This window comes from Oncorhynchus clarkii, chromosome 23 (assembly GCF_045791955.1).
Source record: "Oncorhynchus clarkii lewisi isolate Uvic-CL-2024 chromosome 23, UVic_Ocla_1.0, whole genome shotgun sequence".
In the NCBI taxonomy this organism is placed as follows: domain Eukaryota; kingdom Metazoa; phylum Chordata; class Actinopteri; order Salmoniformes; family Salmonidae; genus Oncorhynchus; species Oncorhynchus clarkii.
This window is the reverse complement of record NC_092169.1, coordinates 38469486-38484122: the sequence shown is the minus strand read 5'-3', so window position 1 is coordinate 38484122 and position 14637 is coordinate 38469486. Positions and strand designations below refer to the sequence as shown.

The 14637-nt window shown below is 46.8% G+C and overlaps 1 pseudogene; it reads left to right on the top strand.

The window, feature by feature from the left end:
• LOC139381285 (transformation/transcription domain-associated protein-like) overlaps window positions 1-14637 on the top strand; it is a 188171-nt pseudogene that overhangs the window by 112254 nt on the left and 61280 nt on the right.

Here is a 14637-nt window from a genome sequence, read left to right as displayed (position 1 = left end):
AGCCACTGCCTGTCACCAAAGGAGTACCCCAAGGCTCGATCCTAGGCCCCACGCGCTTCTCAATTTACATCAACAACATAGCTCAGGCAGTTGGAAGCTCTCTCATCCATTTATATGCAGATGATACAGTCTTATACTCAGCTGGCCCCTTCCCCGGTTTTTGTGATAAACGCTCCACAGCAAAGCTTTCTTAGTGTCCAACAAGCTATCTCTGCCTTAATTAACCTTGTTCTGAACACCTCCAAAACAAAAGTAATGTGATTTGGTAAGAATAATGCACCTTTCATACAGGTGTAATTACTACCTGAGGGTTTAGAGCTTGAGGTAGTCACCTCATACAAGTACTTGGGAGTATGGCCAGATGGTATACTGTCCTTCTCTAAGCATATATCAAAGCAGCAAGCTAAAGTTAAATCTAGACTTGGTTTCCTCTATCGTAATCTCTCCTCTTCCACCCCAGCTGCCAAACTAACCCTGATTCAGATGACCATCCTACCCATGCTAGATAATGGAGATGTAATTTATAGATAGGCAGGTAAGCATGCTCTCAAGCAGCTAGATGTTCTTTAACATTTGGCCATTAGATTTGCATTCAAATCCACCAAATCTAGGTGTCACGACTTCCGCCGGAATCGGTCCCTCTCCTTGTTCGGGCGGCGTTCGGCGTTCTAGCCATCGCCGATCCACTTTTCATTTTCCATTTGTTTTGTCTTTGTTTTACACACCTGGTTTCATCACCCAATTACTTGTTCATTATTTAACCCTCTGTTCCCCCATGGTATTTTTGAGTGATTGTTTGTATGTATACGGTCCGTTATTGTGGGCTAGTTTATTGTGTTGTATATATTTGTATTCTTGAGTAAAGAACTTCATTAATCATATCTGCTGACCTGCGCCTGACTCCTCCACACCAGCTACACACAGGCCGATTATACTAGGACACATCACAGCACTTTATACTCCTCTGTAAACTGGTCATCTCTGTATACTCGTCACAAGGTTGATGGTTATCTATAAAACCCTCATAGGCCTCACTCCCCCTTATCTGAGATATCTACTGCAGCCCTAATCCTCCACATACAACACCCGTTCTGCCAGTCACATTCTGTTAAAGGTCCCCAAAGCACACACATCCCTGGGTCGCTCCTCTTTTCAGTTCGCTGCAGCTAACTACTGGAATGAGCTGCAACAAACACTCAAACTGGACAGTTTGATCTCAATCTCATCATTCAATTACTCAATCATGGATACTCTTACTGGCAGTTGTGGCTGCTTTGCGTGATGTATTGTTGTCTCTACCTTCCAGCCCTTTGTGCTTTTGTCTGTGCCCATAATGTTTGTACCCTGTTTTGTGGTGCTACCATGTTGTGCTGCTGCCATGTTGTGTTATCATGTGTTGCTGCCTTGCTATGTTGTTGTCTTAGGTATCTCTTTATGTGGTGTTGTGTTGTCTCTCTTGTCATGATGTGTGTTTTGTCCTATATTTTTATTTAATTTATTTTTAATCCCTGCCCCCATCCCCGCAGGAAGACATTTGCCTTTTGGTAGGCCGCCATTGTAAATAAGAATTTGTTCTTAACTGACTTGCCCAGTAAAATAAAGGTTAAATAAATAAAATGTTGTTTACAGCAGGTTCTACCAGCCACTGAGATTATATTTGGTTATCTGTGCAAAATAGGTTACTTTGATTAATAGCCCTCACAGCTCTGGAAGGAATGATACGGCGTGCCTCAATTTTCAGATAGTAAAAAAAGTAAGTAGGTATGCCGGAGTGTATTAAAAGGTCCAGGCCTTTTTGTGACAAAAAGCTCCCTTCCTCCACCCCACCTCCCTTCCATCTCCTACCCATCCTTCCATCCATTACAGCCCACCCTCTGTACTCCTCTGTATTGAGCCAGGGTTAGAGAGGTGTCTCTTTACGACTACAGGCTACTCCTCACCCCTCTACCAACAGGGTATGCTAACAGGGGTGTAGGGTGTCAGTCTAATGAGGCCAGAGAAGAACTGTGGTCTGGGCTCAACCAACTTGTCTCTGTCTCTCTGTCATCAAGGCCTCACTGTCACTGTATCAGTGTCTAGTAGAGTATCTCCCTCGTAGTGAGAGGTGCAGAGCTCTCACCAATGGCTGTCTATCTGTCACACTCTTGCATCCATCCTGTCTATACCCTGGAGTGCTTGTTGTGTCAACTCGTGTACGGTTTTGTGAGGAGTCGTGATTATGTCTGTAGAAATGTAGATTAGGGAGTGCATAATTAGTTTGCATAAAAAATATATATAAAGCTGACCTTAGCTCAGTGACTGCAGTAGAAGGGTAGGTCAAGGCAACTTCCTCCTCTAAATGTAGCCCCAGGTCTGTTTTAACCTGACATCACCCTCCATGGTTTCATATCATAACTCCATCTCCATTACACCAGACAGAGCTGCTTTCATCCAGGGGATCAATGTTTGATATTATTTGGTATTCTCTGCCGTGTACACTCCTCTCATCTATGCTCCACTGTTAACCCTGAGGGATGGTTCTTCTTTGAAAGGTAATCTAAGTGTGAACCCTCTCCCCCCTGCACATGTCTGTTATCTGCTAGTGGGACGAGTGTACCCCCAGGCAGTCTACTTCCCCATACGCACCCTCTACCTGACGCTCAAGATAGAGCTGAGGGAACGCTACAACAGAGGTAAATCATGTGTGTGTGCTATGCCAGTACCACGGTAATATGACTGTAGCAAAACATCATGATACTTACAGTATGGTACCAACATTTTAGAATACCGTAGTACCGTTTCGTATGACACTACCAACATTTCTCGGCCCTACCGCTCTAAATAACCTGCTGCCGCTTGTTTATAAAGTCAGTTTTGTTTATAAATTAAATTGAATTTAAACAACAGCCACTATTCTCTTGTATGAGCTGGTCCAAGAATGTCCACTTCACTCTCATGCGCATATCATGTTTGGCAACAGTAATCCGCCAAGCACTTCCTCCTCCAGCAATCACTCACCTGCTTTTCTCCATCCGCATGTATTTTATTCATCAGTTTTTATTATAATTTAGCCGTGATGGCGAGCAGGGATGCAGATCCTGAGTCTTCTGCTGTTTGATTTGTGCATTTGTTACATTGGAGCAGAGTGAGCATAGTTGATGCATTGTATAATTTCATGACCTGTTTAAAGACAACTTGCTCCTCTAAATGTATGCTTAACACCCCGGCCGTCCGACAATCTAAGATAGATGCCCTCAATCTCACACAAATTATCAATGAACCTACCAGGTACAACCCCACATCTGTAAACATGGGCACCCTCATAGATATCATCCTATCCAAACCTGCCCTCTAAATACACCTCTGCTGTCTTCTACCAGGATCTCAGTGATCACTGCCTCATTGCCTGCGTCCGTAATGGTCTGTGGTTAAACAACCACCCCTCATCACTGTCAAAAGCTCGCTAAAACATTTCAGCGAGCAGGCCTTTCTAATGGACCTGGCCCGGGTATCCTGGAAGGATATTGACCTCATTCCGTCAATAGAGGATGTCTGGTTATTCATTAAAAGTGATTTCCTCACCATCTTAAATAAGCATGCCCCATTCAAAACATTTTGAACCAGGAACAGATATAGCCCTTGGTTACCTCCAGACCTGACTGCCCTTGACCAGAACAAAAACGTCCTGTGGCGTACTGCATGAGCATCAAATAGCCCCTGCGATATGCAACTTTTCAGGGAAGTTAGGAACTAATATACACAGGCAGTTAGAAAAGCAAAGGCTAGCTTTTTCAAACAGAAATTTGCATCCTGTAGCACAAACTCCAAAAAGTTCTGAGACATTGTAAGGTCCATGGAGAATAAGAGCACCTCCTCCCAGCTGTCCACTGCACTGAGGCTAGGAAACACTATACCCACCGATAAATCCACGATAATTGAGAATTTCAATAAGCATTTTTCTACGGCTGACCATGCTTTCCAACTGGCTACCCCTACCCCCGTCACCAGCCCTGCACCCCCCACAGCAAATTGCCCAAGCCTCCCCCATTTTTCCATCACCCAAATCCAGATAACTGAAGTTCTGAAACAGCTGCAAAATCTGGACCCCTACAAATCAGCTGGGCTAGACAATCTGGACCCTCTCTTTCTAAAATTATCTGCCAAAATTGTTGCAACCCCTATTACTATTCTGTTCAACCTCTCTTTCGCATCGTCTGAGATCCCCAAAGATTGGAAAGCTGCTGCGGTCATCCCCCTCTTTCAAGGGGGAGACACTCTAGACCCAAACTGCTACATTCCTATATCCATCCTGACCTGCCTTTCTAAAGTCAAGTTAATAAACAGATTACAGACCATTTCGAATCCTACCGTACCTTCTCCGCTATGCAATCTGGTTTCCGAGCTGGTCATGGGTGCACCTCAGCCACACTCCAGGTACTAAACAATATCATAACTGCCATACTGTGCAGCCGTATTCATCGACCTGGCCAAGGCTTTCGACTCTGTCAATCACCACATTCTTATTGGCAGACTCAACAGCCTTGGTTTCTCTAATGATTGCCTTGCCTGGTTCACCAACTACTTCTCAGACAGAGTTCAGTGTGTCAAATCGGAGGGCTTGTTGTCCGGACCTCTGGCAGTATCTATGGGGGTGCCACAGGGTTCAATTTTCGGGCCAACTCTTTTCCCTGTATACATCAACAATGTTGCTCTTGCTGCGGTGATTCTCTGATCCAGCTCAATGCAGATGACACCATTTTATAAACATCTGGCCCTTCTTTGGACACTGTTAACTAACCTCCATACTAGTTTCAATGCCATTCAACTCTCCTTTCGTGGCCTCCAACTGCTCTTAAATGCAAGTAAAACTAAATGCATGCTCTTCAACTGATCGCTGCCCGCACCTGCCCGCCCGTCCAGCATTACTACTCTGGACGGTTATGACTTAGATGATGTGGACAGCTACAAATACCTAGGTGTCTCGTTAGACTGTAAACTCTCCGTCCAGACTCACATTAAGCATCTCCAATCCAAAATTAAATCTAGAATTGGCTTCCTATTTCACCACAAAGCATCCTTCACTCATGCTGCCAAACATACCCTTGTAAAACTGACTATCCTACCGATCCTTGACTTCGGCAATGTCATTTACAAAATAGCCTCCAACACTCTACTCAGCAAATTGGATGCAGTCTATCACAGTGCCATCCGTTTTGTCACCAAAACCCCATATACTACCCACCACTGCGACCTGTATGCTCTCGTTGGCTGGCCCTAGCTTTATATTCATCGCCAAACACACTGGCTCCAGGTCATCTATAAGTCTTTGCTAGGTAAAGCCCCGCCTTAGCTCAGCTCACTGGTCACCATAGCAGCACCCACGCGTAGTACGCGCTCCAGCAGGTATATTTCACTGGTCATTGTGAATAGATTTTTTTCTATTGTGTTGTTGACTGTACGTTTGTTTTTTCCATGTGTAACTCTGTGTTGTTGTTTGTGTCGCACTGCTTTGCTTTATCTTGGCCAGGTCGCAGTTGTAAATGAGAACGTGTTCTCAACTGGCCTGCCTGGTTAAATAAAGGTGAAATGTTTTTTTTTTAAACAACCAAGAGCACAGGGCAGACTGAGTAGACTTTGCAAGATCACTGTCATGCAGCCTCTTGGGTGTCAGAGAAGTAAAATGGAGCCCAGACATGTTGGCAGCTTTACAGCAAAGAAAAGGTCTTGTCTGTAGACAGTTAAAAAAATATGACCCATATTACCAGATATACCTTTTTTCTTTTTATGGGGATTTTTTCGCATTTTGTGTAATTTCACAAACCACATCGTGAACTAATCCAGGGTCGAAATGTATTGGTTTGATTACATGACTGAACAATGTTGTTTGTTATTTAGCTAGCTAACAACCTGGTAAGTTGACAGTAGGTTTTAGGCACATCTGATTGGCACAGGAAGAAAGAAAAATGGTCTGCTACTCATGAGATCTGCTTCAGATAGGTAGGATTCATATAGGTAGGATTCATATAGGTAGGACATATGGATACGATTCATATAGGTAGTGTCAAGGATATGATCCAGATGCAGACACGGGAGGCATCAGTTCTCAGATGATTTATTAGAAATACTGGGCAGGCAACGGGCAGGTCGAGAGCAGGCGGAGGTTCGTAATCAAGTCAGGCAGGTACATAACGGCAGGCAGGCTCGGGGTCAGGGAAGGCAGAATGGTCAGAAATAGGAATAATAGGAAACAGAACTAGAGAGACAGGAAGGCTGGAAAGAACGTTGGTAAGCCCTGACAAGACAATACGAACTGGCAACAGACAAACAGAGAACACAGGTATAAATACACAGGGGATAATGGTAAGATGGGCGACACCTGGAGGGGGTGGAGAAAAGCACAAAGACAGGTGAAGTAGATCAGCGTGTAACAGGTAGGATTCATATATGCAGGATTCATATAGGTAGAGTGTTTGGGGTGGAGGGGGATGGAGAGAGAGAGTGTGTGTGTGGGGGGAGGGTGGAGAGGTGTGTGTGTGTGTGTGTGTGTGTGTGTGTGTGTGTGTGTGTGTGTGTGTGTGTGTGTGTGTGTGTGTGTGTGTGTGTGTGTGTGTGTGTGTGTGTGTGTGTGTGTGTGTGTGATAGACAGTGTCATAAGGTAACCCTGGCATAGCCTGGCACAGCCTACTACCACCCTGCAACAGTATGGCAGCCACATCTGTTCAGTGTGCTGCTGTTCCTCTCTACCTGAGCAGTCTGAAGCTCAATTGAAGGAAGGGCTCTGTCACGTTCATGACATGACAAAGATAAGGCTTTTCCATCCAATGTCCAACACAGCGGGCTTACAAACTGGAAAATGGGATATTTGCACTCAACATTTACACAGACAAGCTGAAGTCTTCCCTAACTATGTACTTTCTGAAACACTTTCATCTACAACACTAAATCCTCAAGCCATTTCAGTCAAGGTGTTGACAGAAGAAAGAGAGCTGACATGACACAAGCTTCCAAATCGAACTCAGCGGTGCTGCAAAGTGCTTTAGCAATGCTGGCTGGGAGGAGGGGGGGGCAGCTGTGCACTGAGCTGAGGATAGTCAGGTAGTCAGGGGTGGGGGGCTAGTGAGGCGGGTGGGAAAGGAGGAGGGAAGATGGGGGTGATGGATGTGGTGAGCGTGTAGGACCTGATGAGTGGGAGATGGGGCGAGGGGATGTAGACTGTAGTTGGGCTGACTGCACTGTGCTGACGGTAAGGGGGCTCTAGAAGCAGAACCTGCAGGCTCAGCGCTCCGTTCCATTGGTTAGACAGGGACAGAGGAACACTTTTCCCCCCTTGTGGGAACAACCTCACCTGGCTGCACCTGTTCTGACGAGTCAGGGAGCTTTGGGAGGAAGGGGTGAAGGGGAATAGAGGTGTATTTGTCCCATCACATCTGGAAAACATACACTTGTTGGGCTGAGTCTGTGGGCATCATAGCTTACTCACTGTCATAGCATTTTTTGGGTCACAAATAACGGTGTAGTATAAATGTTCATAATCAATCTTCCTCTCTCTCCCCCCCTAACCCACTCCCCCAACCATTTCTGTCAAGATCACGCTGAACATTGTCAAGAAGCTGGTGAGCACGTGTGCCGTGGGGTTGGAGAAAGTCTCCAACGTGTTCACCACGTTCTCCAGCGCGGCATCAGAGTTGCTCGCCCACCGAGCCCAGGCCATCGCTTAGGACCCTGTCTTCCAGAAGATGAAGAGATATTTCACCACATTTCATTTGTCTGTTCTGCTGTTTTCATTGTTTATTTATGTCCTCTCTTTTGGAGAAATATAACTCACTTTTGGAATCTAACCAACAGTGTTGGGCCGTAGGATTCCAGGGGTAAATCTCAAATCACACTCATTTCCTTATGTATTGCGTTACTTTAGAACCAAGCTGCCAGACATAACCAAGCTGCCAGACCTAGACAGACATAACCAAGCTGCCAGACATAACCAAGCTGCCAGACATAACCAAGCTGCCAGACCTAGACAGACATAACCAAGCTGCCAGACATAACCAAGCTGTCAGACATAACCAAGCTGCCATACCTAGACAGACATAACCAAGCTGCCAGACATAACCAAGCTGCCAGACAAATCCAAACTGCCAGACCTAGACAGACATAACCAAGCTGCCAGACATAACCAAGCTCCCAGACATAACCAAGCTGCCAGACCTAGCCAGACATAACCAAGCTGCCAGACATAAACAAGCTGCCAGACATTACCAAGCTACCAGACATAACCAAGCTATCAGACCTAGAAAGACACAACCAAGCTGCCAGACATAACCAAGCTGCCAGACATAGCCAGACATAACCAAGCTGCCAGACATAACCAAGCTGCCAGACCTAGCCAGAAATAACCAAGTTGTCAGACATAACCTAGCTGTAGAAGTAGCCAAGTTGCCAGACATAGCCTAGCTACAAGACATAGCCAAGCTGCCAGACATAACATAGCTGCCAGAAGTAGCCATGCTGCTAGACATAACCTAGCTGCCAGACATTACCTAGCTGCCAGAAGTAGCCACGCTTCCAGACATAACCTAGCTGCCAGAAGAAGCCGCGCTTCCAGACATTACCTAGCTGCCAGAAGTAGCCACGCTTCCAGACATTACCTAGTTGCCAGAAGTAGCCAAGCTTCCAGACATAACCTAGCTTCCAGACATTACCTAGCTGCCAGAAGTAGCCACGCTTCCAGACATTACCTAGCTGCCAGAAGTAGCCACGCTTCCAGATATCTTAGCTGCCAGAAGAATCATAGCTCTGCATTACCAGGCAGAAACAGAACAGAACAGGGACGTTCCAGAACGTAATTGGGGCTTCTGAACCAGATGATTTGATTTAATGGAGGGCTGAGTGTGTGTGTGTGTGTGCTTGTGGTGTGTGTGGTGTGTGTCTGTGTGCGCATCCATGTCCACAAGCGCGTGTACGTGTGCCAGTGTGTGCTGGGCTGGTTTGGGGTGTTGATTTCACAGGCGTTACACAGCTCTGCTAATTCAACCCGTTGACTCTCCCTAAAGGCCTGTTTAGCGGTCATTTGGGTACATACAGCATGGGGAGAAAAACATAACAGTGCTTGCTGGTACTGGAGCTGCAAGGAGAGTTGAGTTTGAACTGAAGGGTGTTTAATAGAACAGTAAGAGCAACTGTTGAACATCTGCAGACATTTCAAATCAAATCAAATTGTGTTTGTCACATGTTCCGAATACAACAGGTGTAGTAGACCTTATGCTTACCCAATGCTTACTTACAAGCCCTTAACCGACAATGCAATTTTAAGAAAAATATCTAAAAAAAGACAGAAATAAAAGTAACAAATAACTAAAGAACAGCAGTAAAATAACAATAGCGAGGCTATATACAGGGGGTGCCGGTACAGAGCCAATGTGCGGGGGCACCGGTTAGTCAAGATAATTTAAGTAATATGTGCATGCAGGTGGAGTTATTAAAGAGACTATGCATAGATAATAACAGAGAGTAGCAGCAATGTAAAGTGAGGCGGGGCAATGCAAATGGTCTGGGTAGCCATTTAATATAGATGTTCAGGAGTCTTATGGCTTGGGGGTAGAAGCTTTTTAGAAGCTTCTTGGTCCTAGACTTGGCGCTCTGGTACCTCTTGCCGTGCGGTAGCTGATAGAACAGTCTATGACTACTGTAGGGTTGCTGGAGTCTTTGACAATTTTTAGGGCCTTCCCTGACACCGCCTGGCATAGAGGTCCTGGATGGCAGGAAGCTTGGCCCCGCAGATGTACTGGGCCGTACACACTACCCTCTGTATTGCCTTGCGTTCGGAGACCGAGCAGTTGCCATAGCAGGCAGTGATGCAACCTGTCAGGATACTCTCGATGGTGTAGCTGTAGAACCTTTTGAGGATCTGAGGATCCATGCCAAGTCTTTTCAGTTTCCTGAGGGAGAATAGGTTTTGTCGTGCTCTCTTCAAGACTGTATTGGTGTGCTTGAACCATGTTAGTTTGTTGGTGATGTGGACTCCAAGGAACTTGAAGCTCTCAACCTGCTACACTGCAGCCCCATCGTGAGAATGGGGGCGTGCTCGGGCCTCCTTTTCCTGTAGTCCACAATAATCTCCTTTGTCTTGATCATGTTGAGGGAGAGGTTGTTGTCCTTGCACCTCACGGTCAGGTCTCTGACCTCTATAGGCTGTGTCGTTGTTGTCGGTGATCAGGCCTACCGCTGTTGTGTCATCCGCAGACTTAATAATGGTGTTGGAGTCTTGCCTGGCCGTGCAGTCATGAGTGAACAGGGAGTACAGGAGGGGACTGAGCACACATCCCTGAGGGGCACCTTTATTGAGGATCAGCGTGGCGGATGGGTTGTTACCTACCCTTACCACCTGGGGGCGGCCCATCAGGATGTCTAGGATCCAGTTGCCGAGGGAGGTGTTTAGTCCCAGGGCCCTTAGCTTAGTGATGAGCTTTGAGGGCATGATGGTGTTGAGCACCTAGCTGTAGTCAATGAATAGCATTCTCACGTAGTTGTTCCTTTTGTTGAGGTGAGAAAGGGCAGTGTGGAGTGCAAAAGAGATTGCATCATCTGTGGATCTGTTGGGGTGGTATGTGTTTGACCTCAGCCACTGGTGTAACTAAATGATGCTTTCAAAACAATACCTCGGGAATAGTTATACAGAAGTTAAATTGAATCATGAAGCAATTCGTTTAACTCTGGTATGGATGTTTGTGCATGTTAGTCAGCGACCCATGACACCATCTCCCTTCACTTCTCACTATGTATTTATGTTCTACTCAGGAATGCGACAGACAGGTGCAGGCTGGCCCCTGTAGAGACATTTCTAAAAACAAATTGTTCTTTTTTGGAGAGGGTACATTTCCCTCCTCATTATATAACCGCCAGGTTGAACCACAGTTCAGTTCCCTGGCCATTGGTTTTAACTAGGAATGTCTGCTTCACCCTCTAACTTCCTCCCTGTGTCCACATAACAACTCTCCTCCTCTGTCTCTCCTCTCAACTTTTTATGGCTGAGGACACACACAGAGCTACCCATTTCCCCATTCCCTGTCCACCTACAGACAGAGCTGCCCATTCCCCCATTCCCTGTCCATCTACAGACAGAGCTACCCATTTCCCCATTCCCTGTCCACCTACAGACAGAGCTGCCCATTCCCCCATTCCCTGTCCATCTACAGAGCTACCCATTCCCCCATTCCCTGTCCACCTACAGACAGAGCTGCCCATTCCCCCATTCCCTGTCCATCTACAGACAGAGCTACCCATTCCCCCATTCCCTGTCCACCTACAGACATAGCTGCCCATTCCCCCATTCCCTGTCCATCTACAGACAGAGCTACCCATTTCCCCATTCCCTGTCCACCTACAGACAGAGCTGCCCATGCCCCCATTCCCTGTCCATCTACAGACAGAGCTACCTATTCCCCCATTCCCTGTCCACCTATAGACAGAGCTGCCCATTTCCCCATTCCCTGTCCACCTACAGACAGAGCTGCCCATTCCCCCATTCCCTGTCCATCTACAGACAGAGCTACCCATTCCCCCATTCCCTGTCCACCTACAGACAGAGCTGTCCATTTCCCCCATTCCCTGTCCACCTACACACACACAGCTCCCCATTCCCTGTCCACCTACACACAGAGCTGCCCATTCCCCCATTCCCTGTCCACCTACACACACAGAGCTCCCCATTCCCTGTCCACCTACACACACAGAGCTGCCCATTCCCTGTCCACCTACACACAGAGCTGCCCATTCCCTGTCCACCTACACACAGAGCTGCTCATTCCCTGTCCACCTACACACACAGAGCTCCCCATTCCCTGTCAACCTACACACACAGAGCTCTTATTCCCCCATTACCTTTCCACCTACACACACAGAGCTGCCTATTCCCCCATTCCGTGTCCACCTACACACACAGAGCTGCCCATTCCCTGTCCACCTACACACACAGAGCTGCCCATTTCCTGTCCACCTACACAAACAGAGCTCCCCATTCCCTGTCCACCTACACACACAGAGCTGTTATTCCCCCATTCCCTGTCCACCTACACACACAGAGCTGCCTATTCCCTGTCCACCTACACACACATATTCTCCCCATTCCCTGTCCACCTACACACACAGAGCTCCCCATTCCCTGTCCACCTACACACACTGGCACTCCTCTCATTTGTCTTGTCTCTCCTCACTCAGTTGCCCCTCTTTTCAACCTCTGTTTTCCCCTCCACCAGATTGGAGAGAGGCTAGCTGAGCTAATGTGTCTGACTACAGTACAGTATGATGACTGGGCAGGGAGAGGGAGAGAGGCTAGCTGAGCTAATGTGTCTGACTACAGTACAGTATGATGACTGGGCAGGGAGAGGGAGAGAGGCTAGCTGAGCTAATGTGTCTGACTACAGTACTGTATGATGACTGGGCAGGGAGAGGGAGAGAGGGCCAGAGAATAGAGCATGTGAGAGTAAAATATGAAAGAGGGAAAACAAATTGAGTAATGGAGAGAGAGAAAATGAGGAACAAGAGAGCCTGTGAGAATAAGCTAGACAGAGAGAACAAAGGGAAACAGAATTAGAGGCAGAGCAAGAGTGAAGCATGAGAGACACAGAGGGAGCGTGTAGCGTGTTACCAGCTGTGTGGGTACTGGGTGCCAGCTGTGTTGGCTCAGCCAGTCATCACTGGAGCTCCGGCTCACAGGGTGCCTGCCTGCCGACCGGCAGTCGCTCCCCAGCTGTGTCCACAGCAACCGAGTGCCGCAGAGAAATCCAAAAAGCCCCCAGAGCGGAACAAACAGGGTTTACAGCCCAGCACTTCTGCTGCTGCCAAGCAGCCAACCTCACCGCCACCGCCTTGCCCCGTTACACGATCCCTCCTTCACTTTCCCTGGGTTTGTGGGCCGGAAAATCTGTTTATGTGCGCACACATAACATTTGTCAGAGGGGACAGGGAGGAGAGGGGGGAAGGCATTCAAATCCAATTATGTGGAATGCTCTTTGCATGAGTTACTGTTTAAGAAATTGATCCCACTCCAGATCTCTCTGCTTGTCAAAAGAACCCTGGAAAAAAAATATTTTATATAACTTCACTGTTCACAGCACCCAGCAAGATCACCTGTCTTGGTCAGTCTTTCAGAAACTACAGTATTTTGGCAACATGGTATCATGTGAACACTCTTTTGGGGGGGGTTTCAAACCATTTTCACACAAGCTGAAACAAATGTCTGAAGGGTTCTGCATCACAAAATCTTGTGGCTTGAGGGTAGAAGCTGTTAGGGAGCCTTTTGGTCCTAGACTAGACGCTCCGGTACCGCTTGCCATGCGTAGCAGAGAGAACAGTGTATGACTTGGTGTATGACTGGAGTCTTTGACAATTATTTGAGCCTTCGTCTGACACGGCCTAGCAGAGGTGTGGACTTGAGTCACATAACTTGGACTCGAGTCAGACTACGGCTCGACTTTGACTTTAACACCAATGACTCTTGACTTAACTTGGACTTGAGCCTTTTGACCCGAACTGACTTGATACCCTCCCCAAGCCCAAATATGAAAAACGATGCTTTTAAAAAAGTGTTTAGTGTTTAATTAACGGATTACAGTTTGAATCGGACAGCAGTCAATCAAATTGTGCCAGCTGAGAAAAAGTTGTGCGTGGCAGTGCAGAGGAACGTCGGCGAGTGAATTCAGATGGATCCCTTGGAAAGATGATATCCAAAATGATTATTTTCGGATATCAAGTCAACAAAAAACAGATTGCAACTTGCAAAACATGCGGGAGGAAAATTACAGCAACAACTTCCAACTTTGTTCGACATTTGTAGCTGCACAAAGAACGGTAAGTGGCTAATATAGCTGACAGCTATATATAATTTTGCTAGTGTAGCATGTAGGTTAAATCAATGAGCCTCCACACAGTCAGTAGGTGCGGGAACGTGATCATTGCACCCAAGATTGAGCTACAACTGGCTAGGCAGTTGGTGTTGATGTTACTACTGTTCCTAAAACCACTGACATATGTTAGCCTACTGTAACCACACACAGAGAGGGTGTGTGTGTGTGTGTGTATGTGTGTGTGTGTGTGTGTGTGTGTTAAGGTTGGGCGATTGTGTACAAGCCTACATTGACCGATTGCGCCCCATAGCGATCCTCGATAGTTGATCGATATGGGGGGGTTGCGGTGCTACTGCTGCTGCCCAATTAACCACAACAGTCTCCAATCTCACAGTTCATGGAGACACATGTAGGGCAGTAGAGCATGAATCATCCACAGCAGAAAGCTATCAACAATGCAATACTGTCTGACCTGGTTATCGATTGCAACTTGCCTCTGTCTATTGTGGAAAACAAGAGTTTTGGTCACATTCTCTCAGTGGTTAACAGTAAGTACAGCCCAGTGTGTCGCAGGAACATTGACATCAAAAGTAGAGAACCTCGCTACAGAGAGAAGTTCAAAACTGAAAACTCAGTTGAGCAACACAGATGTTTCAGTCACAGTGGACATTTGCTCCAACCGAAAGATGATTCCTTTGTGTCACTGTGCCACTGTGAAATATGGAGACAGGATACAGCTCAAGTCCAATCTCTTTTCCTGTGACCGTTTCAAAGGCCCACACACGGCCGAAAGAATCTGTAAGCAATTTGAGGCCAT